General features: G+C 35.6%; 1 non-coding gene across 1 annotated transcript; it reads left to right on the forward strand.

Annotated features, from left to right (window-relative positions):
• The first annotated feature begins 2,645 nt into the window (after window positions 1–2,645).
• LOC114009461 (U6 spliceosomal RNA) lies at window positions 2,646–2,752 on the forward strand. Its single transcript, XR_003550878.1, has one exon. It is a non-coding gene; the product is annotated as a U6 spliceosomal RNA (small nuclear RNA).
• Window positions 2,753–15,055: the final 12,303 nt, after the last annotated feature.

The raw sequence follows: 15,055 nt of genomic DNA on the forward strand, positions 1-15,055 counted from the left end.
TGGACGTAGACATAAGGGCAAAAGCTCTGCCTCTTTAGATAATGCTGTCTCTAGTCATTCATTTTCAAAAAGGCCAGGACGAAGGAGAAGCCTCAAATACACACTTTAAGGAGAAACAAAAATTCTCAGTAATCAAGATAAATAATATTTTGATGCAATATTTTAGAGGGCAAAAGCTCACAATGATCACACTATATCATTTGTAAAAAAAACTAAAATGAATTTACTGATATTTCTCTTTGCCTCAGGCTCTAATACAGCTTTCAACAAGCACGCTAAGTCTTTCTATCTTTATTTACAACTTTGGTAGTTTGTTGGTTATGACTGTTTTGCATTAATTCTGATTTAATTAAATTATCAATAGATGTTGTCTGTATTTATCATCTTATTTTGTGCTCTCCATGTATTTTGTCTATTCAGTGTTTTTTCTGTTTTTTTTTTCTAAACTTCTTTTGCATTGATTATTTTTGTATTCCATTTACTTCCCCCTCCTAGTTTAGATGAATTCATATGCTATTCTTATAGTCATTCATATGCTATTCTATAGTACCTAGAATTTAAAACTTTCATACTAAACTAAAACAATTAGTAAATGTCAATTTCCTCCTCCAGAATAATACAAGAAATTTAGAATACTGTAATTGAATTCAACATCACCTTCCATAAGTTATTGTTCAAATTTGTTCAAATTCCATTTTGTTTTCATGATACAATATGTTAATTTTAATAAAATTAATGTGCTTTTAATTATACCTACATAGTCACATTATTTTCTCTTCATCTTTTCTCAAATGTCAGACTTTTAAACTGGGATTATTGTCCTTATGTTTAAAGTCTATTTGTAATTTTATTTAAGACTGGCCAATATAAACTTATTCAGTTATTGTTTACTTGACACATGCTTTTCAAAACATGGAAGATGACCTACCATTTTCATTGATTTCCATTATTGTTGAAGAAATGACTGTCTAAATATTGTTCCCTTGAAGATAATTCATCCGACTGCTCTTTTTTTGTCTTTAATGTTTTGCATTCTTTTTTGCCACATTAAGTGTGGATTCTCTGGACTTCCAGCATTTTTAGGTCAGATTTTTTCTGCATATCTAGAAACTCTTAGCCATATTCATTCAAATACAGCCTTTACTTCATTCTTTCTTTTTTCTTTAGAATTTTGATTAAATTTATGTGAAATCTTTGATATTATTCATGTCTCCTTTCTTTGCTTTCATATTTTCTACATCTGAATCTCCGATGCATTTTGTGTATTTCTGAGTCATATTTTGATGTATTTGTCAGCATTCTCTGGAGAAACTGAACCAATGAGTGTGTGTATGTGTATGTGTTTGTGCATGTGTGTTTCCCTGTGTGTGTGTGCATGCGTGCACATAGAGAGAAAGAGGAAATGAGTTGAAAAGAATGAAAAGAGAGAAGGAGAAAGGGACAGAGAGAGAGAGGGAAGGAATAAAGGAGGGAATTTAAGTAGGGAAGGAAGGAAAGAAGAAAAAAAGGAAGGAAAAGAGAAAGATTATAAAGAATTGGCTCACACAGTTGTGGAGACTAACTAGTCCCAAGATCTGCAGTTGGCAGACTTGAGACTCATGAGAAGTGATGGGACACTTCCAGTCAAGAGTAGGAAGGCCTGAGAAACATGGGAGCTTATGGTATGGTTTCAGTCCAAAGGTCAGAAGTCTGAGGGAGATCTGATGTTTCAGTTTAAGTATAAAGACAGGGAACAAAGTCCTGCTTCAAGGCAATCAAAGAGAAAGAGTTTCCTCTTACTTGGGGATTTTTTTTGATTTATTAAAGTCTTCAACTGACTAGATGAGGCTCACACACAGTAGTGATGCTAGGTAATCTACTTTACTCAGTCTACCTTTTCAAATTTTAGTCTCATCCAAAGCATCTTCACAGACACACCCAGAGTAATGTTTGACCATGTATCTATGTATCTCATGGCCCAGTCAAGAGGACAAATAAAAATTAACCATAAGATACAGTTCATGAATATTGTTTTCCTACTTTTAACAGTTTTTTAGAAAATTTCTATATTTACGGAAAAAGAGTGAAAATAGAACAGAGAAACCCCATATATCCAACATCCATACTCCCTTCTTTTCTTTCTTTTTCTTTTAATTGCTGGATGATGTGGGTGCTTTTCAGACAGACAGAGAAGAAAAGGAGAAACTACTCTCACCATAATCCCTTCTCCTCCATTTCTCTATACTGTCAATATTTGGGGCAAGCACACGCATGCACCCAGTATATTTTTAAAGCTGCCGGGGCCCAGGATTAAACCTCGTTCAGCCACGTGGAATTAGCTCACTTAAACACTAGGCTACATGGCCAACCTGAGAATTCTTTATTTGTTACTTATTTGTTCTCATTGTGGTATAATGTATATGACATGCATTTTACCATTTCAACAATTTTAAAGTATACTGTTCTCTGGAATTAAGCACACTCACGCTATTGTGTAACCATTATCACCATCGTTCTCCAGAAATTTTTATCTTCCTAAATTGAAACTCTGTACCCAATAAATAATAACTTCCCATCTCCCAATGCCCCCAACCTATGGAAACTACCACTCTATTTTATGTCTCTCAATTTGACTATTCTAGGAACCTCATATAAGAGGAATCATAATGCTCACTTCAGCAGCACATATACTAAAATTGAAATGATACAGAGAAGATAAGCATGTTCCCTGTGTAAGGGTGATATGAAAATTCATGAAGTGTTCTATATTTTTGTCTAATAGTAGAGAGGGTAAATGTAGATACTAGAAACAGTATAGGAGAGAGTGGGTAATAATGAGTGGGTAAGAGGGCATAAGAGGGAGGGAGGATCAGGAAAATAAACATTTAAGGGACCAGCAGTTGGCATAATGGCTATGTAGCTGGACTCCCACATAGTCAACCGCGGTTCGCGTCCTGGACCCTGTGGCTTAAACTCACACTGGGCACGTGTGCGTGCGTGCCCAAGATCCCGAGAGGAGAATAGAGGAGAAGGGATTGTGGTGTGGCCATCCTCCCTGGGGGGTGATTTCTCGCTTTCTATCTCTCTGTCTCTCTCTGTCTGGCGAGCGCACGCGCCCTAGAGCAAAAACCTCTCCAAAAAAAGGAAAAAAAAATGGAAAATAGGAAAACAAACATTTAATAGCCACAAAAGTGAAGTTATCTGTTGATAATAATGTATATGGTAATGTCTTAGACTTGACTAATATGCACTGTATTCATGCTGGGAAAAGCTATGTTGTACATTGTAAAGATATACAGTGATCAAATGTAAATTTGAAAAATATGTATGTAAAAATAATGTTATAAAAAGAGGAATAAAACAGAACCAGCAGATGGCATAATGGCTATGTCGCTGGACTCCCATGTAGTTGATCGTGGTTCCAGTCCTGTACTAGGTGACTTAAACTCATGTCGGGTGCGTGTGAGTACGTGCCCAAGATCCCGAGAGGAGAATTGCAATGTGGCCATCCTCCCAAGGGGTGATTTCTAGCTTTCTGTCTCTCTGTCTTTCTGACAAGTGCACATACCCTATAGCATAAAACCTCTTCAAAAAAAAAATGAGGAATAATACAATATTTTTCCTTTTGTGACTGGCTTGTATCAGTGTAATAATTTCAAGGTTTCCCCATGTGTCAGAATGTGTCCAAATTTCTTTCCCTTTTGAAGATGAATAATGTTTCATTGCATTCATATGTCATAATTTGTTAACATATTCATTTCTCAGTGGACACACAGGGTGATCCCACTATTTGACTAATATAAATAATACTACTATAAACATGGGTGTATTAATATCTATTCTAGTTCCTATTTTTAATTTTTTATGTATGTATCAGAAATGGAATTGCTAAATCATATAATAATTCTATGTTTTATATTTTGAGGAATCATCATATCATTTTTCACAATGAAAGTAGGTATCTTTGTCTTTTTTCCTAATCTTTGAGGAAAAACTTTTAGTCTTTCTCAATTGAATTGTGTTTACTGTGGACTTTTTGTATCTAATCCTTACTATGTTGAGATAAAAAAAAATTCTGTTCATATTTCCATTGTGTACATGAAAGGGTATTGTTGAATTTGTTGAGTGTTTTTTCTGCATCAGTTGAGAGTTGAGATAATTGTGGTTTTCACCCTGCACTCTGTTAATGTGGTATATTACATTTATTGATTTTAGTACATTGCACCATTATTGCATTCCAGAAAATAATTCCACTTGGTCAGATGCTTAATCCTTTGAATATGGTGTTGAATTCAGTTTGTTGGTATTTTATTGAGAATTTTTACATTAATATTCTTTCTTTAAATGTTTTATTCCTTTTTATTTATATTTATTTTACACATTCAATCACGTTACTTAGAGGGCAGGCGAAGGAGTAGAGTCTGAGGAAGGACATTAAGGAGAAAAATATTCTTAATAAATATTGTTCTGGTGTATTCTTTCCATGCAATAGCTGCCTATCTTTTGTATCAACACAATGCTGGCCTCATACAATTCGTCAGTAAATGTTCCATCATCTTCAAATTTGGGAAGATTTGGGAAATGATTGGTGTTAATTCCTCTTTCAATGATTGATATAGTTCATGAGTAAAACCATACAGTATTGGGCATTTTTTGGGTGGAGGGGATGCTTAAGTACTTATTTGATGTTATTCCAGTTACAGATATATTCTCATTTTTTATTTTTTATGATTTGGTATTGGCAGTATATGTATTTCTAGGAATTTGTCCACTTTATATTGACTACCCATTGTAAAATTTTTTAAACATGCTTTTGTGAACATTTCATTTTTATAAAATTGATAGTAATTTCTCCTCTTTCATTTCACATTTTAGATATTTGTATCTACTCTTTCTGATTAATTTAGCTGAAGTATTATTAATATGACAACCTTTTTGAAGAACCAACTCTTGATTTAGTTTTCTATTCTCTATTTGTTTATCTCTGCTCTAAAATTTCTTCTTTTTTCCTTTCTGCTAATTTAGATTTGGTTTGCTTCTCTTTTCTAGTTCCTTAAGGTGTGAAGTTAGATTGGTAAATTGAGGTCATTCTTGTCTTTTTATTTGTTTGTTTATTTATTTATTTTAGATTTAGCTATGTGGTGTGTGCAATCACCAGAGATGGGGGCGGGGGAGAGAGATCACCATCCAGGCGGGATGGCAATGCTGTAATACATTTTTCTCCATTCTCCTCTGGGGATTTGGGGCATGCATGTAGACACACCAGCTGGCAGGATTTGATCCACAAAGTCAGCCACATAGGATCCAGCTACCTTAACCACCATGTGAATAGCTGGCCCCATTCTTCTTCTTTTTTTTTTTTTTTTTTCTTTAGAGAGAGAGTGAGATTTTTTGTTATAGGGCACATGCTGTTCCTGGAGAAACAGAGAGAAAGTGAGAAATCATCCCTCAGGGAGGATGGTTACACCACGATCCCTTCTACTCAAATCTCCTCTCCTGATTTGGGGCATGCACACACGTGCCTGGTGTTAATTTCAAGCTGCTGAGTCTAGGACTTGAACCATAGTCAGCTATATTGGAGTTCAACACCTTAACCACTATGCCACCTGGGTACATGTGCCCCATTTGTACTTTTTAATGTGAACATTTACAGCTTTTTGTTTTCATTTTTCTTTCTTCTATTTACTTATTTATTTATTTATTTTTAGAGATGTTTGCTATAGGCTATATGAGAGAGACAGAAGTGAGAAATCACAATCCAGGGGGACCGGCCATGCCACAGTCCCTTCTCTTCCATTCTTTTCTTAGGATTTTGAGCATGCATGCACATGTGCGCAGTGTGAGTTTTAAGCTGCCAGGTCAGGAGCTTGAACTGTGGTGGACTATGTGGAGTATAAAGACATAACCGTTACGCCATCTGCTGGTACCGGGTAATTATAGCTTTAAACATCCCTGTAAGACTACTTCTATTGCAGCTGTTTCAATATGTGGTTCTTTCATTTTCACCTGTCTCAAGATATTTTCTAATTTCTCTTGTGATTTCTTCTTTGATCAATTTGCTGTATGAGTGTGAGTTGTCAAATTTCCACGTAGCTAAACTTTCTAGTTTTCCCTCCGCAGCTGACTTCTAGTTTAGCTCCATTGTAATCAGAAAAAATGTTTTGTTTGATATTAATCTCTTTTTTTTCATTTATAAACACTTGCTTTTTTTGTTTTGTTTTTTTCACTTAACAAGATCTAGCACAGGATCTGTTTCTGGTGTACTTGAGAAAAAGATGTATTCTGATGTTTTTTGATGAAATGATCTGTATATGTCTTTTAGTACCAGTTGGTCTATAATATTGTGCAAACTATTTCCTTACTAATCATCTGTCCGAATGTTATAGCCACTATCAAAAGTGGGACTGAACTTTCTGACTATTGATATAAATATGTATATTTTTGTTTTCATTTCTATTGGTGTTTGTTTGATATGTATCAGAGTTCCGATATATTGTGTGTGTGTGTGTGTGTGTGTGTGTGTGTGTGTGTGTGTTTAATCATTATTATGTCTTCTTGGTGAATTGACCCTTATGTCAATAAATATTATCGTTCTTTTTCTCTTGTAAAAATCTTTGGCATAAAGTCTATTTTGTCTAATATTAGTATAGCCATTCTAGCAATATTTTGGTTATCTCCAAGGGATGTGTTTTGCCATTCTTTTACTTTCAATCTATGTTATGTCCTTAGATCTAAAGAAATTATCTTCTAGACAGCATATAGTCGAGTCCTTTTTTTAATATTAATTCTGCTAATATATGTATTTTTGTTTGTTTGTTTTTAGAGAGATTTTTGCTATAGGGCTCATGCACTTGCTGGAGAGACAGAGAGAGAAAGCGAGAAATCATGCCCTTTGGGGGGGGGGTGGATAGCCATGCTGCAATTCCTTCTCCTCCATTCTCCACTCAGGATTTTGGGCACACACGTACACACACACACACACACACACACACACACGCTGGGCATGAGTTTTAAGCCCTGGGTATGGGACTTGAACCCCAGTAGACTATGTGTGAGTCCAGCAACATAACCATTAAGCCATCCACTGGTCCCAATCTATGCTTTTTTATTGTGGAGTTTAATCCATTCACATTTAAATTACTGTCAGGGAAACTTATTCTATTTTGACATCATTTATTGTATGTCTTATAGCTTTTCTGTGCCTGTTCTCCATTGTTGCATTCTTTTGCATTTAGTTATTTTTTAGTGATACATTTTGATACTCTTCTCATTTTCTTTTGTGTATATTATATATTGTGGATTTTTCTCTGAGGTTGCTAGAGGAATTACATATAACATTCAAAGTTGTAAGAATTTTTTTGTAATTGATATGAATTTAACTTCTATCCCTTATAAAAATTGTTCTTTTACAGCTCCACCCCTTCTATTCACGTTATGGGTCTTACAAATTACATCCTTATATACTTTGTACCTAGTTACTTGTGAGGTGAGGGACTTCAAATGTTTAATGAGAAATGACATTAACATGCAATTTTATTTTGTTGCAGAAGAAATTTGAAATCCACGCATAAATTTTTTTCATAGAATACAGTTCCATGAGTTTTTTGAAGACCCCCCTATCAATTTATTATAAATGTTCACACTTCCCTCTTTTAAATCCTGTTGAAAATAAAAACTTGGAGTTACAAAACAAAATTATGATAATACTGTATTTATATTTGTCCATGTACTTCCTTTCTTGGAAGACTTTACATTTTTGTATGACTTTGAATTACTGTCTGGCATCCTTTTATTCCATCTTGAAGAACTCCTTTTAGCATTTCTTGTAGGATAGTCTATTTTTAATTAGCTCCCTCAGATATTGTTCATCTGAGCGACTCTCTCTCTTTTTAAAAAATAATTTTGCCAAATATAGAGTTTTTGTTTTGTTTTTCTTTTTCTTTTTCCTTGCACCTCTTTAAATATGTATTCTTAGTCCCTCTGGCCTACAAAGTTCTGCTGAGAAATACAGTGATAATGTTATGGAGGATCCCTTGCATGTGGCAAGTCATATCTCTTTGTTTCTTTCAAGATGTTCTTTATAGGAACAGCAGATGTCATAGTGGTTATGTTGCTGGACTCTCACATGGTTGACCATGGTTCGAGTCCTGGACTACGTGACTTGAAAATCATATATGTGTGTGTGCACAAGATCCCAGGAGGAGAATGGAGAAGAAGGGATGGTGGTGCAGTCATCCCACTGAGGGGTGATTTCTCACTTTCCCTCTCATTGTCTCTGTCTCTCTTTCTCTCTCTCAGGGGAGCACATATACCCCAAGGCAAAACCTCTAAAATAAAAATGGTGCTCTTTTTGTTTCTGACTTTTGACAGTTGATTTTAATGTATTTCTATTAATATGTCATTTCTCAAATTTGAGTTTTCAGCTACTTTTCTTTAAATAAGATTACTACTCCTTTCCTTATCTTTTTATATTACTTCTGTAATGTGTGTATTCATCTAATTGATTGTGCCCCACAAGTCCCTTATTTGCGTTCTTCTTATTTGCATTTTTTTTCTCCTCACATTTGACAATTTCATATAACCTGCCTTCCTGTGCATTGATTCTTTCTTTTTTCTTTTGCTTTTTCACACTGTTTATTTAAACTTTCTACTAAAAATTTTAATATAAGTCACTGTATTTTTCATCTTCACAATTTCTAGTTCATCTTTTTGATATTCTCATTTTCTTTACATATCATTTTCCTGGTTTCCTTTATGCTTTTGTGTTTCCTTTAGCTCTTTGAGTATATTAAGATGGTTGTTTTAAAGTCATCATCTAGAAACTCTTAGTATGAATTTCTTCAGATACTATTCCTGGTGATTTACAATATTTGCGTTCCTTCAGATGGACCATTTTCTTGTTTCATTTTATCTTTTGGGAACTTTTGTTGAAATTTGGGCATGTAAAGAAACAGTCCTACTACTCTCCCACACATGAAAAAAAAAAAAGATTTTTATGGACCTTTACTAATGGGCAGACCCTTCAAGAGATTAGCCTGGGGTGAGGACTTGAGGTCTTCATTTTGTAAGAATGTATCTTATCAGAGCCTGTCTGTGTACTTTCTGTTTTTCCTGCTGCACTGAAATGTTTTAATTTCTTGAATATTTTCTCCTCAGCTTTTCCGGGGATCTTAGAAATTCTATTGCATTGTCTTTGTCTGGACTGTCCTGTCCAGGAATCTACATGTCTGCAGTTACCCTGAAGTTTCTATGTACCACAGCATCAACCATGTCTTTTGTGGCTTTCTTTCTTCAATACAAAGTATGCCACCATTCCCATCTGAGCTTCCATTTAGGCAAGATAGAGCAGTCACTCTGGGAGGCCACAGACATGTCAAATCATTGACAAGAATTTTCACTCTGACTTTTTTTTAAATCCTTCCCTTTTGAGGATATTAAAAGTTGGACCATTTCCCCTGGACCATAGTGCATTATGCTCTGGAGGGAATAAGGCAAAAATGAGTAAAAACATCATAGTATTTCATACCAATATGAATATATAACTTTTACTTTCTTGAACATTGGTTTTGTTGCTGTAAATATTTGATTCTGCTCCAAAACACTTATAAAATTATTTCAGTCAGTATATATTTGCATATTTGGTGTTTCCATAGAGAAACAACGATCTGGAACTTCCTAGTCTCTCATCTTACTAATGTAGGTCTTCAGATTATTTTGTTGGACCAGCCCCACAGAACAATAGTTAAGCACTGTGCAGAGGGAGCTAGATCTCATATGGCTGACTGCAGTTCAAATTCAAGTCCTGATGGCTAGAAAAATATTCTGAGCACATGTACACATGCCCAAGATCCTGATGGAATAGAAGGAAAAAAAGATTGAGTTATGACCATGCCCCATTGAGGAGTGCTATTTTTCTCTCTCTCATGCATCCTCTTGCATGAATAAATAAATAAACTGGTTATGCCTAAGATGTGCTATTATACTGACCCATTGCTATTTAATTTTTTTAAATTTACCCAAACTATATTTTGTATATTTTCAAATCTGCTAGGTTATTTTTATTTACTTATTTATTTTCCATGAGGAGAAGAGAAAGGGAGCAAAAAAGAGAACACCTCCAACAGGGTCCTTACATCATAATCCACTCCCAGCTTTAGCCAGTCAGATATAAAGGCATGCATGCCTGTGCCCAGCATTTACAGGGAGATCTCGGGACAGAGCCTCAGATCTCCTGTACGTCTTCAGCATCATGGTAATGTTTATGGTTTTCAGTTCTTTATCATATTGTATGTTTATCATACATTTTCTAACTTTGTAAACATAGTCATTTAAAAAATTGTATCTGATAATTTTAAAATACAGAGTTGTTTTAGATCTGTTACTGTTTTCTGTTTTTTCTGATATTTCCCATATGCATTGTCTGTTTTCCTGTTCCCTTTATGTAAATTTGTTCTTGAATGTGAGCTGCTACAATTCCTTGCAAAATAATTGTTGAGATTATTGGAGGCCTAAAATAGAGAAATAATCCTTCAGAAAGAATTTACATTTACTTCTGCTTTTGGATACCACCAAAAATGATCGGATTAGGAAGATTTCTATGACCTATCTTGGTAGTATGAACTTGATATTAAAATACTGCAGGAACTTGTTTGTGATTATGATTATGTTTTAGTATCCTTTGTTTCAATCCTGTACTGCTCAGTACCAAAGCAAGTTCAGCTGCAGTTTTCTGGCATGTGCAAAGATGTAATTTATTTCTGATTGAAACTTATTCTGATGGAATAGGTCTTTAGGATTCCCGCTTGGTGGAAAACATACCTCATGTTTGACACCTTGTCATAGGGATAACCAGGTTTTTGATTGAAGTTCCTCAATTTCTTCAAGATATAAAAATATGTGCTACATGTTACCAGGTTTAAAAATAAAGCTTGGGATAAAATTTATTTAGTGCTTTCCTTAATATCTTTACTTTCTTCACTCATTTGAGAATTCTTTTTTTAATCTTGTTCATATCCCCATACTTTTAGCATTTAAAAAATATATATTTCTCGGGACTAGCAGGTGGCATGGTGGTTAAGGGTGCTGGGCTCCCACAAGGCCAATTGTGGTTCGAGTCCTGGACCTGGTAAATTGCTTTCTCACTGTCTCTCTCCGTCTCTCACTCTGTCTATCTCTGGTTAAATTTAAATAAATAAGTAAATAAATAAAATAATAAAAAATATATTTCTCTCAACATCTTTTTTTAGAGAGTTTATTTTTTATTTTTATTTATTTATTTGTTTTACTATAAGGTGTGTGTGCTTGCCTAAGAGACAAAGAAAGACACAAAGAAAGTGAGAAGTCACCCGCCAGGGAGGATGGTCATGCTGTAATACCTTCTCTTCTATTATCCTCTCAGGATTTTGGGTATGTACGCACAAGTGCCCTGTGTGAGTTTTTGTTTTGTTTTGTTTCATTTTTAATTAATTTATTTTTATTTAATTTGATCAGAAAGAGAGAAAGGGCGCGCGAGAGAGAGAGAGAAAGAGAGAGTGAGAAAGAAAGTCACCAGGTTCGGGACTAGAACCGTGGTTGGCCATGTGGGAGGCCAGCACCCTTAACCACCATGCCACGTGCCATCCCCCAACCCTGTGTGAGTTTTAAGCCACCGGGTTCAGGATTGAAACTGCAGTTGACTACATGGAAGTCCAGTGATGTAACCATTGTGCCATCTGTTGGTCTCAACGTCTTTATTTTTAATAACTATTAATCTGGATACCTAACTCGCTGTATTATGAGAAAAATAATGCAAGCTTGTGTGGGTTGTTTTTGTTTTTTTGGCTTTGCCATAGAGCCTGGGCACTCACCAGAGGGAGACAGAAAGAGCCAGAGACAGGGAAAGTGAGAAAACACATAGGGCATGCTGCAATCCTTTTTCCTCCATTCTCCTTTCTGGATTTGGGAAGATACACCCAAGCCCAGTGTCATTCCCAATCTACTGGGTCCAAGGCCCAAACCTCAGTCACCCATGCGAGAGTCTAGTGCCTTAGCCACCATACCACCCACTGGTCCCAGTATTTGTTTTTTTATAACCACAGGCTCCAATTAAAGCAGGCCCTAGTTTCAAATCAGGAGTAAGTAGACAAGATGACAAACCACTTAAACGTATTCTAGAAATGTGACCTTTCCAAATATGCCTCAAAGCATATCAATGGATCACTTACATCTCTATGACACCAACTGATTGTAAAAGTAAATCGTTCTGGGTCTCCTCCTACAATACATACCGGATAAAGAATGTCTGCAGGTGAAGCTCAGGACTACATATTTTTGTCAAACATCCTAAGTAATTCTTAGCTCAGAAAATTTTAAAGCCCATCAATTTAGAACTAAAATTAAAATTACTTACTTTTTCTTTCAGTTGTGCATTAAAATACTTCCTTTGAAACAAAGTAGAATAAAGGGAACCCCTAATGAGAAAGATAAGTCACATGTCTGATGATTATGAACATGACAAGAGGGAAAAATGGGAATAGATTTTATATTTCAATAAAAAAGTTCATTTCTACATATTAGAGAAGTATTATTCATAATTATTATATAAATAGATTATTACAATCAATAGCAAAATTATATATTCAAAAGCACCACATAATTGTATTCTTCAATCATATTTTTAATCATATATATCAAATTTAGGTGGTAGACAAACCAATTTCTAACCATACAGTTCACAGTGAACCATTGTGCAGCAATTCTTTGGCATGCCAAAGAACGAACATCCTTAAACTTTGTAAAGAGCATGTCAGGGAGTCTGACAAGGCAAACCTCAGGGTGCAATCTTTCTCCCTGCAAATAAATGGCGACTGCTGTGTTGTCCATCCATGTGCCTTCCACCTGCTGAGTTTCTGTGTCTGCTATGGCACTAGCCATTTGAAAGGCATTTTCTCTGTAAACTGAATATTGTTTTTTTTTTTAAGAGAGTTTATGCTGTAGGGGGCATGGGCTCACCAGAGAGACAGAGATAGACAGAAAGTGAGAAATTGCCCTCCGGGGAGGAGGGCCATGCCACAATTCCTTTTCCTCCATTCTCCTTTCTGGATTTGGGAAGATACACCCAAGCCCAGTGTCATTCCCAATCTACTGGGTCCAAGGCCCAAACCTCAGTCACCCATGCGAGAGTCTAGTGCCTTAGCCACCATACCACCCACTGGTCCCAGTATTTGTTTTTTTATAACCACAGGCTCCAATTAAAGCAGGCCCTAGTTTCAAATCAGGAGTAAGTAGACAAGATGACAAACCACTTAAACGTATTCTAGAAATGTGACCTTTCCAAATATGCCTCAAAGCATATCAATGGATCACTTACATCTCTATGACACCAACTGATTGTAAATCGTTCTGGGTCTCCTCCTACAATACATACCGGATAAAGAATGTCTGCAGGTGAAGCTCAGGACTACATATTTTTGTCAAACATCCTAAGTAATTCTTAGCTCAGAAAATTTTAAAGAACATCAATTTAGAACTAAAATTAAAATTACTTACTTTTTCTTTCAGTTGTGCGTTAAAATACTTCCTTTGAAACAAAGTAGAATAAAGGGAACCCCTAATGAGAAAGATAAGTCACATGTCTGATGATTATGAACATGACAAGAGGTAAAAATAGGAATAGATTTTATATTTCAATAAAAAAGTTCATTTCTACATATTAGAGAAGTATTATTCATAATTATTATATAAATAGATTATTACAATCAATAGCAAAATTATATATTCAAAAGCACCACATAATTGTATTCTTCAATCATATTTTTAATCATATATATCAAATTTAGGTGGTAGACAAACCAATTTCTAACCATACAGTTCACAGTGAACCATTGTGCAGCAATTCTTTGGCATGCCAAAGAACGAACATCCTTAAACTTTGTAAAGAGCATGTCAGGGAGTCTGACAAGGCAAACCTCATGGTGCAATCTTTCTCCCTGCAAATAAATGGCGACTGCTGTGTTGTCCATCCATGTGCCTTCCACCTGCTGAGTTTCTGTGTCTGCTATGGCACTAGCCATTTGAAAGGCATTTTCTCTGTAAACTGAATACAATCTGTATTGCTGAGAATCTTCCACTTCTCTTTCCTGTTGCTAAAAGCTAACTGACTATTTGAATCAAAATTCTTATTTTATTGTTTTAGGTTTTTGCCATAGGGTGTGTGTGCTCACTGGAGAGAGACAGAGAGAGGCAGTGAGAGGGAAAAAGAGAATCAACCCTTGGTGAGGGAGGTGACCACAACACAATCCTTTCTCCATTCTCCTTCTGGGATTTTGGACACACAGGCACATTCTGTGATTTTCAATCTGCCAGGATTAGGACTCAAACCATGGTTAGCCATGTGACAGTCCAACATCCCAACCACCACATCACCTTCTGACCCCCCCCAAAATATTATTTCAGATGGTGATAGGCAGAAAAGTATGCACAAGAAGAAACATTTGGAGAGGGGAGTTAAAAAATAAAAATTGCAAACTATCACTAATCAGATGAATTCCTATGAATTTAATTTCATTTTTCACAAATAATTAATGCCCCATAGCCTAGTGGTTAAGGAAGCCAGATCCTACATTCTTATCACATTTTGAAAACCAGCCCCAGTAGCATGTCAAACACATGTGTATGCATGTCCAAATATCAATAGTGTGTAGAAATGAAAGACTGCAGCCTTACTGCACCCCATTGAGGAGTATTTTCTTCCTCTCTCTCTCTCTCTCTCTCTGGCAAGCATGGGCACCCTATCACAATCTAAAAAGCATAATTTTGATTTAATGACAGTAATTCTGCATGATACAGAAGTAGTATTAATTTGAAGAAAAGGAACATGATTGGCTAGATAAACTATATCATCCCAAAGTGGAAAGTTCACAGCATTTTTAAGTCATCTTTTATACCAGGGGTCCCCAGTCCCTGGGCCATGGACCAGTGGCTTGTTAGGAAAAAGGCCACACAGCAGAAGGTAAGCAGTGAAACTTCATCTGTATTAATAACTAATCCTCACTGCTGGAATTATTGCCTGAGTGCTTCATACTGTCAGATCAGTATG

The sequence above is a fragment of the Tupaia chinensis genome, unplaced genomic scaffold (genome assembly GCF_000334495.1).
Source record: "Tupaia chinensis unplaced genomic scaffold, TupChi_1.0 Scaffold000005_2, whole genome shotgun sequence".
Lineage (NCBI taxonomy): Eukaryota > Metazoa > Chordata > Mammalia > Scandentia > Tupaiidae > Tupaia > Tupaia belangeri.